The sequence below is a fragment of the Notamacropus eugenii genome, chromosome 1 (assembly GCF_028372415.1).
Source record: "Notamacropus eugenii isolate mMacEug1 chromosome 1, mMacEug1.pri_v2, whole genome shotgun sequence".
NCBI classification, from domain to species: Eukaryota; Metazoa; Chordata; class Mammalia; order Diprotodontia; family Macropodidae; genus Notamacropus; species Notamacropus eugenii.
The window spans coordinates 408,169,244-408,190,800 of NC_092872.1; the positions used below are offsets into that span (position 1 = coordinate 408,169,244).

Here is a 21,557-nt window from a genome sequence, read left to right on the forward strand (position 1 = left end):
GCTAAAGAGTTAATATGCCATCTTTCCCAGAAAAGCTTTTCCAAATGTTTCATTCTCATGATTTAAAAAAACCTACATATGTGTCTCTACTGAAACACATGGGAATAGAGAGAGTGACAGGACATATCCGTGTCAGATACCCATTTGGTATCTGCCCTGGTACTATTTTTTTTCTTTCCAGAACTCAAATTTCATTAGGGTAAGGAGCTTCTAGGAACTGTCTCAACCAATGCAGATGGGCATCTTCTTTGAAACTACAGGTCTTAGAAAGTGGTCTGGGGCACTGAGAGGCTCTATGAATTGCCAGAGGGAAGGAAGAAATAGACAATGTATATTAAAAGCTAGACTTAAACCCAAGTCATCCTGACTTTTAGTCCTCCATGCCCTCTGTCGTGCCATCACAATGTCTGATCCCTTTCTCAACATTTTTGTATATATAAATACATGTATGCCATCATCCCTTTCTGCATCACAAATGCCATTATCTTCAACCCCAGCCAAAAACTGGCCAGGATGCCCAAGACATAGTGGCACATCAAGGACAGCTTTATAACATACCAAATTTCTAGTAGGCTGCCCAATAGTATGACCTATGGGACTGGAGTTTCTAACTTCTTACCAAACAATACAAATACATGAATAGAAACTAGACACTTTCTTGCTGTTGAGTATATGTAACACTTAAACGTGTCAGAGAGAGAGCAAAAGGATTATAGCAGAACATTGTGTGAAAAGAACAATCTGAGCGATTAATGATGTAAGCCAATTTTGATAGGTATGGTGGGTATGATTCAACAAGAGGCCAGAAACATCTGAATGAGTATCTAAGCTTGTAATCAATGTGCAATTTGCCCTTCCACCAAACATCTCTGCCCTGTAATTTCTTCAAGTTGATTTTTTGGGGGAGGTAGATGCTCATCAAAATGATCAAGAGCTCACCTGATTAGGTCTGCGAGGCTTACACAGGAGGAAACTGAGTTCTTAGAGAGATTAAGTGACTTGCTGAAGGTCATGTAAGTGTTTAGTGGCAAATCCCGGTCTTTAGATTCCTGATCTTATATTCTTTTGACTAATAATAATAAGAGCTAACATTTATATAGCACTTTAAAGGCTGCAGAATGCTTCCCAAATATCTCATTTGATCCTCAAGGCAACACTGGGAGGTAGGTGCCTTTATTATTTTTATTTTATGGATAGGGAAACTGAGGCAGGCAGAAGTTAAGTGTTTTCCTCAGATAGTAAGTGCCTATTTCTGACCACGGATATCTGCTCAGATCTTCCTGCTCCCAGTGTTCAATACACTGTACCACCTAGCTGTCTAAACCATACTATCTCACTCTCCTAAATTAGCCTGACAGCCAACTTCTTTGGAAGTCTCCAGAGAGGAGGTTTGCTCAAAGGTTCTTCTGTAAACATCTTCTGTGGTCTTTTAAACCTTGGCTTGGGATCAGGATGGTTCAAATAGATGTCAAATGAGCCCTCTGAATTTCCTGCTGACTTTAAGTCTATGACTTTATTTTCATGCTTGATAAAATCATTTTTCCATGTCATGACTAATAAAGGTCAACTCATTGTAAGGTTAACACAACGAATCAATCAAAATGGAAAGGGAACACAGAATAAATGTCAAGTGGTTAGAGAATGCTTTGGTGGTTGTGAGTAATCTTATTTCAAATCACTTTTTCCTGTATCAGGGACTGAGGTAGCCTTAGAACACTGAGTGGCCAAAAAGGGCACAGTCCAATCCATGTGAGAGGACTCAGGCAACTTTTCACAACATATCTCTGCACTTTTAGTGGGAGAAACTGGACTTGAAATTATATTGGGATAGGGAGCTCCCATTGAGGAACTTCCTCCATGAAGGTGAGTGGGCACCTTCTCTCCTCTTAGAATTTTCTAGAGCACTGAGAGATTAAGTGGCTTGCCCCGCCCGCCTCCCCACCCCAAAGGTTCAGTCAGCCAATGTCTGCTGGTGGTGGGACTTAAATGTGGGTCTTCTCGACATGGAGGTCAGCTCTCTAATCTTTACTTCACCCTGCCTGTGGAAAAAGTTATGAAGGAAAAAATGACCCAGGGAAGATTCTAGAAGCTCTGTGCCTCAGATAGTTTGGGTAGATCAATATAAAAAAAACTAGATCCATGATCAGATGTCTCGATAAATCTTGATGCAGACACTGCTGTGTGATCTTAGGTAAATCACTTATCTTCTCTGGACCTCCACATCCATCTCTATCAAATGTGCAGAGTGAACTAGCTTATCATAAAATTCACTTCAACTCTCAAATCATTAAGTCCACTCCTCAAAGCAATACTTGTGTATGGAGTAAAATTTCAAAGTTTGCTTATATTCTAGAGAAGAGATAATAAACCATAAAACATTTTGTAAACTTTTTGTAGGAATTATGTAAATACCATCTCTTATTTTTAATTGTAGTTAATCTGAATGCCTTCCCTTTTTGTAGCCACCTGGAGGTGAGATTTTTTCATAATACAGAAAAGACAGCCTACCAGAAGAGAAAGAGCACTGGATTAGGAATTAGGAAAACAGATCTAAGTCTTCATTTTGTTTACAAAGGGTTGGACTAGATAATCTTCAGCCATCTTTTAGATCTAAAATTCAATGTTTCTGTGGGTTTCCTATATCTAGAGTCATGGATAGAGTAATTTTTTTTCAAAATAAGTTTTGTTGACTTCTTTTTACATCTTCTTTATTCCTAAATGTGTCTCCACCTACTCAATGAACCATTCCTTATCTAGAGTTAAATAAATCGCAACCTCAGTGAAAATAACTGACACACTAGTGATATACTCAGCCTAGCATTCTGTCTCTTAAATCATTCAGTCATATCCAACTATGACCCCAACTGGGATTTTCTTGGAAAAGATATGAAGTGGTTTGTCATTCCCTTCTCCAGTAGAATAAAGGAAACATTAAATTACTTACCCAGGGTCACACAGCTGATGAGTGTCTCAGGACATATTTGAACTCAAACCTTCCTAACTCCAGGCCTAGTACTCTATCCTTGTTGAATATATATCCTTATTTGCTTATAGCCGGCTAGATGCCCTATTCTGTCTCTTACAAAGCTGATAACAACTTTGGGGTGCTAAGAATGAACTCCAAAGAACCATAGTTTCTAAATTTTCTAATATGAAATCCATCTGAAAGCTTAATTGAATTGAACAACTGAATGAACTTGTAACAGACTCTCCGGACATCAGCCATTTTCACTGACTGTCCCTCAAGTGCAAAATACTCTCACTTCTCATTTTCACCTCCTTGCATCCCTTTATTCCTTCAAATCTCAGCTAAAATTCCACCTTCTAGAAGTTTTTCCCAATCCCCCTCAATCCTAGTGCTTTTCCTCTATTAACTTTTTTAAAAAGTTTATCATGTATTAAACTTGTTTATTTATAGCAAACATAGCCATTTGTGTGTTACCTCTTCCATTAGACTGTCAGCTCCATGAGTGCAAAGTTTTAACTTTCTTTCTATCCCCAGCCCTTAGCATAGTGTCTGCCACATAGTAGGTCTTCTAAAAATTTTTATTAGGGGTTGGAACTAAAATGATAGAGAAAAAGCAGGGAATTTCTTGAATTCTCCCCCAAATCCTGCCAAATACCTATAAAAATGACTAAAAATTTGTGTAGTTGCAGAACCCACAGAATGATAGCGTAAAGCAAATCTCCAACCCAAGACAGTCTGGAAGGTTGACTGGAAGCATCTATCACACCAGGCTGGGAGAGGAGCACAGCCCAGCATGAGTTGTACCAACACAGACAGGGCTTCAGCAGGCCTTGGTGGGGATTGAATTACTGGCATCTGTGGTGGTTTCTAGACTTCTCAATCCAAAATGTTGAAGACAACTTGGAAAGGTCAGTAGAAAAAACTTGTCAAACCTATGTGAGAGAGTAGTGAAGTCCAGTCCCAGTCCCAGGTTAGCAGATGTGGCAGAGGAACCTGCGGCAGCCACAGCAGCAACTGCTTCTAGAGCTCTAGGTCCACAGATGGGTGGGGAGGGATTGATCAGCTGACAGTATACCCCACACCCATTGGATGCAGAGAACTACCTTGATTAAGAGCTCAAAAGTCAAATAAATGGCTGGGGAAATAAGCAAAACAGGAAAAAAATAAGACTATAAAATCTTACTTTGGTGACAAGGAAGATTAAAACATGCAACCAGAAGAAGACAAAAAAGTCAAAGCTCCTACATCCCAAAGTCTCCAAGAAAAATATGAATGGATCGCAGGCCACAGAAGAGCTCAAAAATGATTTTGAAAATTGCTTGCTAAAAGGGGACTGCAAAAATACTAAAAGAAAGTAACACCTTAAAAAAATGGAATAACTCAAATGGCAAAAAGGATCCAAAAAGTCAATGAGGAGAAGATTGCCGTAAAAAGCAGAATTGGCCAGATAGAAAAAGAGGTCCAAAATCTCAATAAAGAAAATAATTCCTTAAAAATTAGAATGCAGCAGATGGAAGCTAATGACTTTATGAAAAATCAAGAAATTATAAAATAAAACCAAAAGAATGAAAAAAATAAAAGACAATATGAAATATCTCAACAGAAAAGCTACTGACATGGATAATAGATCCAGGAGAGACAATTTAAAAATTATTTCACTACCTGAAGGGAGGGAAGGAGTGAGGAAGGAAGGGGAGGAGGGAAAGAAAAGGAAAGGGAAAGGAAAGGAAAGGAAAGGAAAGGAAAGGAAAGGAAAGGAAAGGAAAGGAAAGGAAAGGAAAGGAAAGGAAAGGAAGGAAAGGAAAGGAAAGGAAAAGGAAAGGAAAGGAAAGGAAAGGAAAGGAAAGGAAAGGAAAGGAAAGGAAAGGAAAGGAAAGGTCAGGTCTCAGGCCATGGAAAAAATCAAAAAGGATTTTGAAAATCAAGTAAGAGAAGTGGAGGAAAAATTGGGGAGAGAAATGAGAACAATACAAGAAAATCATGAAAAGCAAGTCAACAGCTTGCAAAAGGAGACCCAAAATAATGCTGAAGAAAATAACACTTTTAAAAATAGGCTAACTCAATTGGGAAAAGTGGTCCAAAAAGTCAATGAGGGGAAGAGTGCTTTAAAAAGCAAAATTTGCCAAATGGAAAAGGAGGTTCAAAAACTCACTGAAGAAAATAGTTCTTTAAAAATTAGAATGAAGCAGATGGAAGCTAATGACTTTATGAGAAACCAAGAAATTACAAAAAAAAAAAAAACACTAGAATGAAAAAATGGAATATAATGTAAAATATCTCATTGGAAAAACAACTGACCTGGATTTATTAATCCAGGAGAGACAACTTAAAAATTATGGGACTATCTGAAAGCCATGATCAAAAAAAGAGCTTAGACATCATCTTTCATGACATTATCAAGGAAAACTGCCCTGATATTCTAGAACCAAAGGGCAAAATAAATATTGAAAGAATCTAATGATCACCTCCTAAAAGAGACCTAAAAAGAGAAACTCCTAGGAATACTGTAGCCAAATTCCAGAGCTCCCATGTCAAGGAAAAAATATCGCAAGCAACTAGAAAGAAGCAATTCAAGTATTGTGGAAATACAATCAGGATAACACAAGATCTAGCAACTTCTACATTAAGGGATTGAAGGGCTTGGAATATGATATTCCAGAAGTCAAAGGAACTAGGATTAAAACCAAGAATCACCTACTCAGAAAAACTGAGTATAATACTTCAGGGGCAAAAATGGTCATTCAATGAAATAGAGGACTTTCAAGCATTCTTGATGAAAAGACCAGCGCTGAAGAGAAAATTTGACTTTCAAACACAAGAATCAAGAGAAGCATGAAAAGGAAAACAGGAAAGAAAAATCATAAGGGACTTACTAAAGTTGAACTGTTTACATTCCTACATGGAAAGATAATATTTGTAACTCTTGAAGCTTTTCTCAGTATTTGGGTAGCTGGAGGGATTTTACACACACACACACACACACACACACACACACACACACAGAGAGAGAGAGCACAGAGTGAGTTGAATAGAAAGGGATCACATCTAAAAAAATTAAATTAATGGATGAGAGAGGAATATAATGGGAGGAGAAAGGGAGAAATGTAATGGGACAAATAATATCTCATAAAGGAAGCAAGTAAAAACTTTTTCAATGGAGGAGAAAAGGGGGAAGGTGAGAGAAAAAAAATGAAGTTTACTGTCATCACACTTGGCTTAAGGAGGGAATATTATGTACAATCAATTTGGCATGAAAATCTATCTTACACTACAGAAAAGTAGGGGAGAAGGGGATAAGTGGGGAATGGGTGGATGAGAGAAAGAGAAAGGGAGGAATAAAATGGGGTAAATTATCTCACATAAAAGAAGTAAGAAAAATCTTTTGCAATAGAGGGGAAGAGGGGGGAGGTGAGAGGGAAAAAGTGAATCTTAAGGAGGAAATGACATGCAAATTCAATTGATTATGAAAAGCTATCTTACCCTATAGGAAATAGGGAGGAAGGGGATGAGCAGGTGGGGTGTATGATAGGAAGGAGGGCAAATGGGAGGAGGGGATAATTAGAAGTAAACCTTTCTGAGGAGGGACAGGATCTAAAGAGAGAATAGAATAAATGGGGAGCAGATTAGGATGGAGGGAAAATAACTAGTCTTTCACAACGTGACTGTAATGGAAGTGTTTTGCATGACTACACATATATGACTTATATGAAATTGCCTGTCTTCTCAATGGGCATTGGTGGGGAAGGAGAAAAGGTAAGAAGTTGGAACTCAAAGGTTTAAAAATGAATGTTAAAATTGTTTTTACATGCAATGGGTAAATAGCACATATAGGCAATGGGATATAGAAATATATCTTGCCCTACAAGAAAATAGAGGGGAAGGGGATCAGAGAAGGGGTGTGTGTGTGATAGAAGGGAGGGTAGACTGGGGGAAGGGGTAATTGAAAGGCATGCTGTCTTGCAATGGGAGCAGGGGAGAAATGGGAAGAAAATTTGAACTCAAAATCTTGTGGAAGTGAATGTCGAAAACTAAAAAGAAATTAATAAAAAATTAAAGAAAATTTAAAAAACATTTTTAAAAATGTTTATTAACTGACTGATTGAGTCCAATTTCTCTGTCAGGCAGGGGCAGGCAGGCATGGGCTCTGCATTGGGAGAAACTCCAAAATCATTGAGATCATAATTACCTTTAATAACTGGAGTTGAATTGAGCATGAGAAGGCTGATTTCCTGATTTAAAAAATAAAAATAAAAAAGGCTCTGCTTAAGTGAAGCTCTGCTACCAGGGTTGAGGGTACATTATGACAAATTTCAGAAATTTTGTACAGCTGTTTTCAGAAATACTTCTTGGAAGCTGTAAGTTTTCAATACTTCCAAGATCTAAGGAGAGAGGTATTTACTTTTCTCCTAGCCTGTGCTCTGCTCTCTGAGAGACCACAAGCACTCTTTTCTATCCTAAAACTATGCCTGGTCCCTACTCAATTGTGACTGCATGTTCTGGTGTGCTAACTACTCCTCCTGGCCCTGCTACCATCACCAAGGAGAGAGACCCTGATCCAAGTATGGACATAGCAACAGAGTCCTGCCCTCAGTGCCAGCAAAGAGAACACTGTAATCTCTTTCTGACCAGTTGTTTGACTCCCATACCATCTATGGGCAAAGAGTTCAGGAAGCAATAGCTGCCTCTGCTAATTCAGTTGCTCCCAAGACTTGCTCCTGGTTTGCTGTGGTCTAGTCTGTGCTGGTGTGGCCTGCGCTGGATTGTGCTTCACTCTCACCCTGATGCAACAGACCTTTCCTGCTGACCTTTTAAGTTGTCTTGGGCTGTAAAATTGCTTTAGCACATCCTTTTGTGGGCTCTGCCACTTTAAAATTTATTTGGAGGCATTATTTAAAGCTGTTTAGAGGGTTTGGGGTGAGAGCTTTAGGCAAGTATCTGCCATCTTGACTCAGTCTCCTCTGCAGTTATTTTAAATGGAATTCTCTTTCTCTCTCTTCCTGCTGGACTTTATTGGTAATACATAGAAATGCTCATGGTTTATTTATTTTTTATATTTACATGTCCTACTTTCTTAAAGTTGTTAATTGTTGCAACTAGTATTTTAGTTTATTCCCTAGGAATCTCTAAGCATAACCTTATATAGTCCACAAAAAAGGATGGTTTTGTTTCCTCATTACATATTCTTATTCTTTCAATTAATTTTTCTAGTCTTATTGTTATAGATAAAATTTGCAGTTCGATATTAAATAATAGTGGTGATAGTAGAAATCCTTGTTTCACCCCTGATATTATTGGGAAAGTTTCTAATTCATCTCCATTACAGATTGTGCTTGCCCTTGGTTTAAGATGCTGTCACTTTAAAATCCATTTATTTCTATAATATCGAGTGTTTTTTTAAAATAGTAATGTGTTGTATTTTGTCAAAAGTTTTTTTCTGTGTCTATTGAGATAATTATATGATTTTTGTTGTCTTTGTTATTATGTTCAGTTTTGCTGATAGTTTTCCTAATATTGAACCAGCCCTGCATTCTTCGTATAAACCTCACCTCATCATAGTGCATGATCTTTATGATATATTGAAGTAATCTCCTTGATACTATTTTATTTAAAATTTTGCATCAATAATCATTAGGAAAATTGGTCTACAGTTTTCTTTATCTGGTTTTACTCTCCCTGATTTAGGTATCAGTGCCATATTTGTATCATAAAAGGAACTTAGTACAACTACTTTACCTATTTTTTTCAAATAGCTTAAACGGTATTGGGATTAATTGTTTTTTAACCACTTGGTAGCATGTACTTGTAAATCCATCTGTTCCTAGGGATTTTTTCTTAGGGAATACATTTTTGGCTTTTTTCAATTTTGTTTTCTAAGAAAAGGTTGCTTAAGTATTCTATTTCCTCTTCTGTCCATCTGGGCAGTTCATGTGGTTGTTTAAATAAATATTCATGCATTTCATTTAGATTGTTAGTTTTATTGCTATTATTTGGGCAAAATAGCTCCTAACAATTGCTTTAATTTCATGTGTCCTCTTGGTGCATTCACTCCATTTTTTTACCTTGTTTATTTGGTTTTCTTCTTTTTAAAATCAAATTAACCAATGGTCAATCTACTTAGTTGCTTTTCCCCCCAAAAAAAGCTTCTAGTTTTATTTATTAGTTTAATGACTTTCTTACTTTCAATTTTATTAATCTCATTTGATTTTCAGAATTTCCATTTTGGTGTTTAATTGAGGATTTTTGATTTGTCTTATTCTAGTTTTTTTAAATTGCATTCCCAATTCATTAATTTGCTCTCCCTATTCTCCACTATGGTAAGCATTTAGAGATAGAAAATTTTCCCAAAATGCTGATTTGGCTGTATTTCACAGATTTTTGTTATGTGGTCTCTTTGTCATCCTCTTTGGTGAAATCATTGATTGTTTTTGTCATTTATTATTTGACCAACTTATTCCTTAGGGTTATTATTTAGTTGTCAATTAATTTTTTACCTTTCCTTCCACAAACCTCTACTGAACATAATTTTTATTGCATTATTTCCTGAAAAGAGTGCATTTAATATTTCTGCTTTTCTGCATTTGTTTGTGAGGTTTTTATGCCCTAATATGTAGTCAGTTTTATAAAGGTGGAATATGTAACTGAGAAAAAAAGATGTACTCCTTCCTATTTCCATTCAGTTTTCTCCAAAGGTCTATCATATCTAATTTTTCTAAATTTTAATTAATCTCCTTAACTCTTTTTAAAATTTGTTTTATGATTTGATTTTTCTAACCCTGAGAAAAAGAAAGTTAAGCTTTCCCACTGGTATAGTTTTGCTAGTTTCCTCCTATAACTCCAAATGAAGTAATTTTTGTAAAGTATTTAGTACAATGCCTGGCACATAAAAAATGTTTATTGAAATATGATCCCAGTTTTCTTTTAAAGAATGTTTCAAACACCTCTTTACTAACAAATCCCTGTCTTTATTTGCTTATGGTTTCAAGTTAAGTCATCATGTATCCTGAGTTCCATTGCTCATTGGAACATATTTCATTCCCTTCTGTATTTCCTGGTGACTGCAGAATATTCTTGTGTTATTTGAATTTCCTTTGTATTTGAAGATATTTGTCCTAACTTGCAGAATTTGATTCTGAATTGAATTGTTTTTTTTTAGGGTCATGGGTCGGCATTTATTATTTAAGATCAAGAATAGTTTATGTAGGGGGTGAGGGGCCTAGGGAAGAGAGAAGAAGGGAGGAGACAGGGAGATGAGAGTCTCTTATCTGTGTCTGCTCTAGATGGGGTTTATCCTGATTTCTAAGCTTTGGTCCAGGGCACACAATGAAGCACAAGAAAAGGCGGAGTTCCAGGGGTACTGGTTTAGGAAAAAATTGGGGGTGGCCAGAATTACACATCCAACCAGAGATGGGGCCTGGGATTCTCCTTGGATCAACAGCACCACTTCCTTTGAGGAACTGAAGCACAGTGATAAGTTCCATCTTGCTTATTTCAGCTCTTATAAAACATTCTTTGCGCTAAAGAAATCTTTCATCGCCTTTCTAACTTCTTGTACTTTGCTTCTAGTTTCTTTGAATATGCACCCAACTTATAAGCTGTCTGTTCAAGAGCTGCTCCTTGCTCCTCATATAAAGTGATCTGATTCAGATAAGGCTGAAGGGGCTGCATATTTCCGGTTTAAATCCTTTAGGTTTCTCCTTACGTTTACTGCAATAGCTTTCATTTCTAGATACTTCAAGCTAGTCAGGTTGTTCATATTTTCCAGAAGTTTCTAGTCTTCCCTAGTGGCTGTCAGCTGGCTTGTCAGGTAAATGGCCATTTTGTAGAACATGTCCTGGTCCAGCCCCATGATGCCTGCCTTGGATGGCTCCATGGTCTCTTCTGCTGTCTCCACCACAGCATCGTCTAGGCTGGGGAAATGAGGAAGGAGAAGGGATGGAGGGAACAGTGGGGATGGGGGAGGAGGGAAGAAGGAGGAGGGAGGGAGGGAGGGAGGATGAAGAGTTGGAGGAGATAAGGGGAGAGGATCTTTGAATGGAATTGTTAAATTTAACCAGTATTTATCTTGGAGTTTGAAGCCTTAACTTTTATTAATTTATTTATTTTGTTGTTTGTTTGGTTTGTCTTTTGTTTGTTTTTCTCGAGGCAATCTATGTGTCCTTTTGATTGATGTTTCCTTTTTTGTACTCAGAAAAAAAAATAATAAATACTTGTTTTCTTCCTTCCAAAGCAGGAGTAAGGAGGGAGTGCATGTTAGGTATACACTTGTTCAAAAGAATAGAGATTTGAGACAGAAAGTTTTATGTGGGGAATAAGAAATAGGTCAACTTGGTTAGAATCTAGAGTGCATGAAGAATAATAATGTGTAAGAAGCCAGTATTATATTTCAGAAGGAAAAAAAAAGGTCTGTGTTTTTCTTCATCTAATGGATTATTTATTTCTTCCTTAGTTATGTCCCGTGTTCCATGCTGCTTCCTCCTCACTTCTACTTTACTCTCTGTAATTAGTAATTTCTATACATGGACCCACAAGTCCTAACCTATCATGAACATGCTTTTCCCATCATGGTCTGAAGACCATCATACTCAAATCTCCCTAGGAATATGTTTGATTGCATATCTATCCCACTCCAAGTATTAGTTTTTGGAGATGATTGTCTCTGCCCCAGAGTGTTAAGAGGGTTGGTATGTTATCCTCATCTAGAGGGATCAGTCACAGCACCAACTCAAGGGAGCTGAAGGACTATCCCAACTTGTAGGTGTTGGTCTTGCTCCCAGTACAAGGAGGGACTTGGTAGACTGCTCTAATACTGTAGTCTTTTTACTCCTTGAATTCTTTTTCCTAGATTAAATAAGACTACATGGTCTTCCATGTTAGACATAAACACACCAAATGAAAGACCTATTGTTTTAACCATTTCCTGATTTCTCAAAACTCTGAGAGCTCATAAATATAGTTGGCAGCTAGATTGTAGAGGGGTTTAAATGCCAAACAAGGAGGTTTATAGCAACAGCCCTCTATTGGAACATTCCCATCCATAGGGAGAGGCCTGCTGTGACTATCCCTTCTGATGAAATACTTGTGCTGACCCTAAAGCTAGCTCTTTGTGATAGGCTCTTTGATAAAGGACACATACAACCAGAAGCTTCTGAGAGAGAGACAAAGACGGAAAAATAGAGATGGAGAGATAGACAGAGATAGAGATGTAGTTAAAGAGACAGGAAGAAAGAGAAAGAGATAGAGACAGAAAAAGAGAAAGGCAGGATTAAGTCTTTACTTTTGATCACCCTTAGAATGAGAAAGACATGGGTTCAATTCCCACCTCTGATATATACTACCAGTGTGACCATGAGCAAATTGCTTAACCTCAGTGCTCCCAAATGACTCTTCCAAGTTAGAGGTTGCAAATTTTTTGCTGGTCTGCATCATTTAAGGGATGGGAAGAAAGAGACTGGGTAGTTCCCCACATTCATAAAAGTCATAGATTGTCTACCCCTCTCCCAAGCGTGATGACTTAATACTTGCCTCACAGATTCTATAGGGAGATTCTTAGTAAACCTTAAACACTATAAAGTGTTATAATCCTCTCCAGAATCTGGGAGCTATAAAAAGACTGTGCAAGTTGTCCTATCTGATGAACACCCTCTCCATTCCTTGTGATATCTTAGAGGAGGAAGTCCCACTCTCCTTTTGTAGGACAACCTCATGCCTGAATATTTTGCATCACATATTACAAAGGAAAAAAAAAGAAGAGCAAAAAATGTCATTTTTATTGAGTAATTTATGGTAGAAAGGTAACATCTTCTTTTGACACTTTACTCCCTTGGGCCTTTCCCTCCTGCACCATTAAAAGAAAAATGTAATTTGGAAAGAAATTAGGGAAATGTGCATCAGGTATTATAGAAATAGAAAAGATCAACATTTCAATAAGTCATTAAATGGAGAAATGATGGGAAATCTGAATTACTGAGCATTTTAAAAGGTTAATGTGACATAGTTAGCTTGGTACTGAGGGAAAAAGAACCAAGAAAATCTAGGAATATAGTTTTAGAAGAGACCTCAGAAGTCCACTAGTCTAACTCCTCACTTTATAGATGAAAAATCTAAGGCAGAACAGTGTGAATGAGCATAGGTGACATTAAATTACTAACCTACAAAGGGTATTGAATTTTTTTTTTACCTTTTTAGGTAACTGAGTCCTTTAACTTTAGGATCCTAAGATTATAAATGTAGAGCTGGAAAGAATCTTAGGTCAAGATGTTTTTGCATCTGGAACTCTCCAACTATTCAAATTATTAGCTTTGGACCCCTAGTTGTTCAATCCCAGAAAAATTTCAGAAGGATTCCCGGGATTCTTCAGGTCTCTTCTCTCTACTCCCTCCTTCATCCCTACTTTGCTTCTTTGCCAGTCCAGACTTTCCTGCCCCAGCCAGTCAATAAGTATTTGTTAAGTGCCTACTATATGCTAGGTACTGCAGATACCAAGCAGGCCATCTCCAGTCATCTTTATCTATATCTTGCCACTGGACCTAGATGGCTCTTGAGGAGAAAATGAGTCTGGCAACTTTACACAGCCCTCCATCCCTCACTTAAATCCAATTGTCAGATTTTATATACACGTATGTAAATATATACACATATATGTGCATGTGCAATATGTGCATGTATGTGTGCATATATATGCACACATATACACATGCAGCATGCATATATGTGCATTTATACATATATACACATATCCATATATACATGTGTATGTATATGAGCCAGAGAGCCTGATACGTACTGTATTAAGTGCTAGGGACAAAAAAGAAGCAAAAGACATTCCCTGCCCTTAAGGAACTTACAATTTAATGAGAGAGACAACAGATATATAGAAAGCAAGCTACATACGGGATAAATAAGAGATAATTAACAGAAGGAAAGCACTGGAATTAAAAGGGTTTGGGAAGGCTTCCTACAGAAGGTAAAATTTTAGTTGAGACTTTAAAAAAGCTATGAAGGTTAGTAGTTAGAGTAGAAGAGAGAGAAAAAAAATCACCTTAGAGTTCATCTGGTCCAAACCTCTCATTTTGTGGATGAGAGAGCTGAGGCCCAGAGAGGTAATATGACTTACCTTAGATAATTATTCACAGAAAGTGGCCAGGACAGGATTTGAATCCAGGTTCTTTTCATTATGTCTTTATGTTATATATTCATTCTAACTGCATTATACTAAAATCTTCCATTAATGGAAAGCTTCAGTTAATCCTAAATGACCATAATTCATAATTAATCAAATAAGCTAATAGCCATAAGTAAATAACAATGATTACGTTCTACCTCTGAAGAGATTTCTGAACATCTGTGCTTTACAATTCACTTTCTAGGACAGATTTCCAACAGAACCACATCAAGTAGTCCTCCTAAACATTTTGTTTCATTTCCCGGGCTAGCAGCAAAATGTCCTTCCTACTCATTTATGCCAGGACCTCACGGAACAACTAAATAGTGTCTGTCAGCAAGGAAATTAAATAACTAGGGCTTTAGAATAGTCATTTACACACTGTTCAAAATGACTAATTGAAGGAAGCAAAGGAAAATAAAAATTTTATTTTCTTTTTTAGACTGATCCTCAGCTAACCCACTCCCTGAGGATTCCAATTCATTGAAGTTTCATTATAACCAATTGTCCCTGTTAGCATGGATAACAGTACAAAATTTGGCTTGCCATACAAGTTAGGAGCTCTTTTGAATATCCATCTCATTGCATTCCTCAGCTTCTCATCCACTGTTATGCAAGAGATATAAGGTGATGCTATGTCTTCTCTTCAACAGATATACACCTCCTAATTCTGAGTGATTTTTTGTACCTGTGCTCCCACGTAGCTTAGGCAAAGGACATAATGTTCTGAAGGCATCCTTCTAAATCTTTTTTAAATTACCCAATTGCTATTCCTCACACTCACTATTGAGTGAGTATAAACTCATCTAGTATATTTAGCCAGTCTTAGACACTAGACTATGTTTCACATCTCATCCAGCCATACATCCAGACCATGTCACCATTTGTCCTGATGCCAACAGATCCAGTCTCCCCTTAACCTAAACCTGACACCTTCTCATTTATCCCCATCACTAATATCATCCTACTTTCCACCTCTTTTTCTGAACATACCAAATAAAGAAATATTAACATTGCTTCTGGAAAGAGTATCAGTTAATAGCCCTATATCTCAATTCACCGTATTTATGACTCCCCAAACCAAAACTCTCTCTATAGGTTGGCTCCCCAATTACAATATGAACTGCTTAAGGGCAGGGATTTTTTCATTTTTTGTTGCTCCAGCACTCAGTACAAAGCATGGCACATTGTAAGTGCTTAAGAAATGATCATTTATTCATTCTTTCTTCACTATTGAAATACAAGTCCCTGATGGGAGCCTGAGTTAACAATCCTGTCTGAGGTTTTTCAGTTCTCTTGAATTTCTGTACTTCAAGCATCTATGGCCTTTGTCAGTTGTAAACATAAGCAAGGTGGATTTTTTTCTTGGTTTTCAGTTTCCCAAGCTCATGCTAAATTGTAAATATCTGAAAGATTAATCTCCTTTGAACCTTGGTAATTCACAGCTGTAATACATCCTGCGCTGAGCCATATGGGCTTTGATGCCTTCTGGCTCTGAACTTATTAGTCAAAAGTGTATATATATTCTGAGGTAAGATATTGCCTTAGGGCTAACTCAAGGGAAGAATGTTTCATCTGAAGTTTTTCAGATTTATCTGAGGAGATTCTAGGTAGTTTTTGTTAAGGGCCCCAAATTATAAATGTGAACCTAGATGTTCACTAGTGATTACATATCTATTACTCTGGTGATTACATATCTATTATTCTGTTTAGATGATTGGAGCCATCTCTATTAGATCTTTATTCACTTCTTTACCTTTACCTTCTACTTATCCCAGTTGTTTTATTATTTTGCTATGCCCAGAGCCCAGACTGGAGTAATACCTCCCCATGTAAGGCTGAGAGAGGATGAGCTGCCCTGGAGTTGCAGTGATGTGGGCCAGAGACAGAAGCTGGTGGCAGGAGTCCCTGGAGCCTGCTATGCCTGGACATAAGCATAGCAGGACATAGGCAGGAGCAGAGAGAGCTTGGAATGGAGCAATTCCCTCACCCATAAGGTGAAACATGCAGTGGGAATAGAGAACTGCTTGCCTATGTCTGAACCCAGGCAGGAGCTGGCAGCAGTCATCCCCTGGACCTCTAGGAAGAGGAACCCCAGAGCTCAGGACTCAGCTCCTAGTTGAGATTAAGGCTTCACAGCAGGGCAGGAGCAGTGAGAATGCTTTCCTGATGTGTCCCCCTGGGATGGGTGAAGACCCAGGGAGTAGAGTTATCAATGGTGGGATTGGGGAAGTGCCATGACCCGTGGGGTCCCATCCTATTGACTTTGTGGCCCAGCCACCCCTCAGGACTTGGAAGCAGGGACTGGAGCAGTGTAAACACTTGGACTCTTTGGCTCTGTGCATGGGGATGTGTGCACCTGAGAGTGCCAGATGGGAGCCTGCAACAGCAATGTGAGGAGGACACATCCCCAAGAGGACTTTACTTGGACACTCTGTTTAATCACATGTGACCTTGGGGTGGAGTGTGATGTGTTCTCTACTACTTCTGGGGCTGTGCTGTGTTAAAGGAAGGCCCTTGCCTGGGAACTCCTGATTGCATGAACAGGCATTTGGGGGCTGTATCTGAGTGAGGAGGAGCTGATTGCTCACTTCCCAAAGATTTTGACCCCCAAAGGATGTATAAGGGGAGAGGCTACGTTATGTTATGTACTTTTGTGTCTGTTTAAGGCCGTGTGACTTCAAGTTGTTACGCTGCTGCAAATGTTATGCTTTGGTTTCTTGAATAAGGTTTAATTTGGGGTAAATAGAGTGTTTATACTGTGTGACTTGACTATGTATACGTATGTAATACATATATAATGTATGTGTATCTATGTATACATATATATACACATGCATATACATACCTATACATATATACATTCACAGCACAGCAGCAGCCCTCAAGTGTGCTATATTGATCAGTCCTCAAGTGTGCTATATTGACTGGCATTATATCAGTGCTGATCATAACTCATCTACGTCATCTTGTCCTACGTGATTCTTGTTTATGCCTCTTGGTATATTCTCCAAAGAAGACATGCCTAACAGAAGAAGCCTTTGTCTAGGACTTTCAGTACTTTACAAATAGCTGTGGAACACTTGGTTCCTACATCTATTTCCTGTAATCTTGCTGCATTAACTAGTGACCATCTCTGAGGTTTGTGATCAATCATGTCTCTTTATCTAATCTGTGATGTCAAAGCCCATATAGAGCTTTAGTCACTCAGGCACTCTATCAAGTTGATTGATGATTTATAAGTCACTCTGGTGGAAAGCTATTGAAGACATATGTTCTCTGATTAGTTCACTGCTACCCAGGCTTTGGCACTGGTTCTAGTTCCTGGAGTGGAAGTAACTCATGATCTGAATGTATCAATATTACTAATTATGTCTCAAGTCATTTCTTTTGTGCAGATAAGTTTTCCTCCCCTGTTCCCATTAATTTAGTGAGATTAGGATGTGAAGATTTCTGTCAAAGAGGCACCTTCAATGAAGGTGAGATATTGGTGCTTTACTGATTGGACTCTGGATATGGTAGTTGCTTTCTAATGATTGATTAAATTTCAGGAAGCTAAAGTTTGTTTGTTTTTTTACTGGAGGAGCCACCCATTCTGTGGTTTAAAAATGTGAGTGGTAAACCTGCTGGGTTCCCCCCTTGTTCTTTTCTTTTCACCATATTTTCTCTTTTGAACTTCCTAGCTGGAGTAGATGCAGTAAGTAGTAGGAGGAAATTTCTCTTCTCCCAACTCTACCTAAAAGCAGAAAATGGTGAGTAGAAGAAGCACAAACTTAGCTGCCTATGCTTGCTCAGGTGGACTAAGAGAGGACTTCTGCCTTTCTATGATTTTTTTTTAGCACAATCCAGTGATAAGTTTCTTGTTACTGAATACTTTTTCCATGTAAGTTAAAGAAGTCCTAAGAAATCTGTGATTCCTGAGTTCCAGAATTGATCATGAGCCTGTGGGAGAAGATTTCCTCAGCTCCATGTTCCTTGGAGAAAAGAACCACCTAGGACTAAAATTATGAATTGGGTGAGAATGGGGGGAGGAGGGAGGTCTGTACTCTGTCAAACTTATTATTGTTCTGAGTTTCTCAGATGGTACAGATGAGATGGGAATGAATATTATCTCTTCATCAGTTCCCCAATATGTCTACTTTCTTGTAAGATGAGGTAGTGTAAAGAATCTAACTGGATATTATAGAGCTTTTCACTTCTTTATTTGTTTTTGGGTTTCAGTGCATTTACTGTGTTTTCTGTGGTAGATGGAATAAAATTAATCCTGTACTCAATACCCATGTTGTATATTGAGTTCCTGTGTAAAAGTTTAGAGCTCTGTTATCTAAATTTGTGGAAATCTAGACAAGAATCATATCTGAGTTTTCTTCAGAGGTATTTCCTAAGAACAAAATGCATAGTTGGTAAATTATAGTTATTCGTAGGAGTAGTAAAAATAGTAATACTTCTATGGCACTTTAGTATGTGCAAAAGTATACTTTAGAGATAATGGCTTTCTTTGCATTCTGAATTCCAAATTTTGGTCCAAGTTAGTGTGAGTCTAAAGTAGTGAATGAGGTGGCACTGGGTGGCACATCGTTGTTGTTGATGTCCTATAGCCATCTACGTTCCAATTGCCTTATGAGTCATCTACAATTTTGAGTCTTCCCTTATCTTGGTTTCCCATGATTTAAATTCATATAACATCACTGGGAGAATGTATTGAAAGATGAGCTTTTGTGAATGGGAGAGATTTGGGGGCATTGAGGACAATGCCTAGTTTTAAAAATGTAATCATTATTATTCTTCTCATCCTTCTATTCAATCATCAGTCCAGCTCATGAGCCATCTGGAAGAGCTGTCTAGGTCTCTACACTAATAGACAAGCTCCATGGGCTATTCATCTAATTGCATGATATAATCTGGGTAGTAAGCTTTATTTATGCCCAAACTCCATGAGAAGACCATCTACAAATCATATGTGTGCTTCTTTCCTTTCACTCTCATCTTAACTCTCTGCTGATTGGCTTCCAACCTCAGTATTCAACCAAAGCTGCTCTCTCCAAAGGTACTGATGATCTCATAATTTCCGAATCTAATTTTCTTTTGCTAATTCTCATCATTTTTTACTTCTCTGTAGTCTTTAACTCTGATGATTACCCTCTTTTCCAGATTCTTTCTTCTTTCTATGTTTTCACGATGCTACTCTTTCCTGATTCTTCCCATGCTTATGTGACCACTCCTCAGACTTCTTTTCTAGAACTTTATCCATATCGCTCTCACTAAGCCCCAGTATTCCCGTGTGCTCTATCTTGAATCCCTTTTTCTTTTCCCTCTATAAAACTTCACTTGCTGATCTCATCAACTTCCATAGATTCAATGATTATCTCTATGGTGATGATTTTCAGAACTGTTCTTCCAGCCCTAATCTCTCTCTTTACCTCTCCACTTGCTTGTTAGACATTTCAAACTGAATGTCCTGTAGACATCTTAAACTCAACATGCCCAAAACTTAACTCGTCTTTTCCTCCAACCCCTTCCCTTGTTCTAAATTCTCTATTACTCTCAAAATCATAACCATTCTCTTCAGGCTTGCAACTCCTCACTCTCTATCATGCCCCTGCCCAGCCCCCCTCTCCCCCCGCCACATTCAATGTATTGCCAAGTCCTTTCAATTCTATAAAATACCTCCCCTATATGCCCCCTTCTCGCCTCTGGTAACACCATCACCCTAATATGATATCTCATCACCTGATGCCTGGTCTATTGCTATATGCTTCCAGCTGCTTGCTAGTTGGTTGTCGTTCATTTTTCAGTTTTCTCCCCTTTCTTTCCTATCTTCCACTGAACTATCAAGTTCATCTTCCTAAAGTTCAGGTGGGACCATGGAACCCCATTTTTCAATAAAGTCTAGTGGCTCCCTATTACATCCAGGATCAAATATAAAATCCTCTACTTAATATTCAGAACCCTTCATAATCCAGCCTCCTCCCACCTTTCTAGTCTTCTTACACTGTAATTCCCTATACACACACATACACACACACACACACACACACACACACATACACACACACATACAACACATACTTTGAGATCCTGTAATACTCTTCTGCTTGCTGCCTCTTACAAAAGTTATACCACCTCCTGACTGTGCATTTTCACTATCCCCAATACTTGGCTCCCTTTCCCTCATATCTATCTCCTGACTTCACTGGTTTCCTTCAAAGAATAACTTTCCTTATTAAAGAAGTATTTCTAGAGCTTTCTTAATACTAGTGTCATCTCTCTCTTGGCTATCTTCAATTTATCTTGCAACATAGTTTGCTTGTACATAGCTGTTTGCAAGCTGTCCCATCCATTAGACAATGAGCTCCTTGAGATCAGGACTATATTTTTGTGTTTCTGTGTATTCAAAGCATTTAAAACAGTGTTTGCACTTACTGGTGCTTAATAAATGATTCTTATTATTTATGCACTTACTTTCCATTTCGTGGATTACTAAGCTAATTTGTCTTGGGTGGCAGTAGATTTTATTGTCAAATCCTGCAGTGTTTGGGAAGTCAGTATAAGCACTTAAATGTCACCTGCAAACAAGACCATCTGGAAGACCTCATCATTCACAGGGAATCATTTTTCAATTTGGACCCAGCATATATCACCTTCTAAAACACTAGCAAACACTTTTGGTTAGCATATGTCTCCCTGTCTTATGCCTTGCCTTACATCGATACTCAGAGAATCAATGAAAAGAATATTATCTTTGTAGTTTCATATATGAATTTCATAACATCTGAAGTAAGGCACCTTGTTGAAAAATCTTAAGATTAAATTTTATTTTCTTACTAAATTCACAGGCATGAAAATGTCTTTAATAAATGTCTTCCCAATCAAAGACTATTTAGAGAGCTCTGAAAAGTAATTGCTTGTTTTAACAAATTATAATTATTTTGAGTTAATAAAGCTTTGAACTTTATTCACCAATGATAGTGGAACTCATTAACAGAAATTCTCTTCATGAGAATTTGAATAGGTACAAGTCTAGAAATACCATAGTAACTGAAGAATCTTCTTTGTGAGTGACCCAAAAGGTAACGCAGAGGCACATGGAGGGCATAGACAGTCTGTAATATATTTTCTGATGTCTCATGGAATCATTCTTTTTTTAATCTATTTTAATTTTTAATGAATCCATTACTTAAAGTTTATTTTATATTCTAATATACTCTTCCCAATTCATTCATCTTGATCTTTCATTTTATTTATTTCTTGCTCTATTTCATCTAAGTATTCATGTAATCCTTCTGGAAAATCCATTTTTCCCCTTTGCGTCTGCTTGTATACATGGTGTCACTCTCTCCTATATTAGATTTGGGGACATATTTAGATCTAAAATAATTCTTTCCAGTGGTTGTTATATTCTTCAGTAAAGTCTTCTTTTTAGCTTAA

At 37.7% G+C, this 21,557-nt stretch overlaps 1 pseudogene; it reads right to left on the reverse strand.

Annotated features, from left to right (window-relative positions):
- Positions 1-10,495: 10,495 nt before the first annotated feature.
- On the reverse strand, positions 10,496-10,856 carry LOC140526226 (biogenesis of lysosome-related organelles complex 1 subunit 2-like; annotated as a pseudogene).
- Between the last annotated feature and the right edge of the window lie 10,701 nt (positions 10,857-21,557).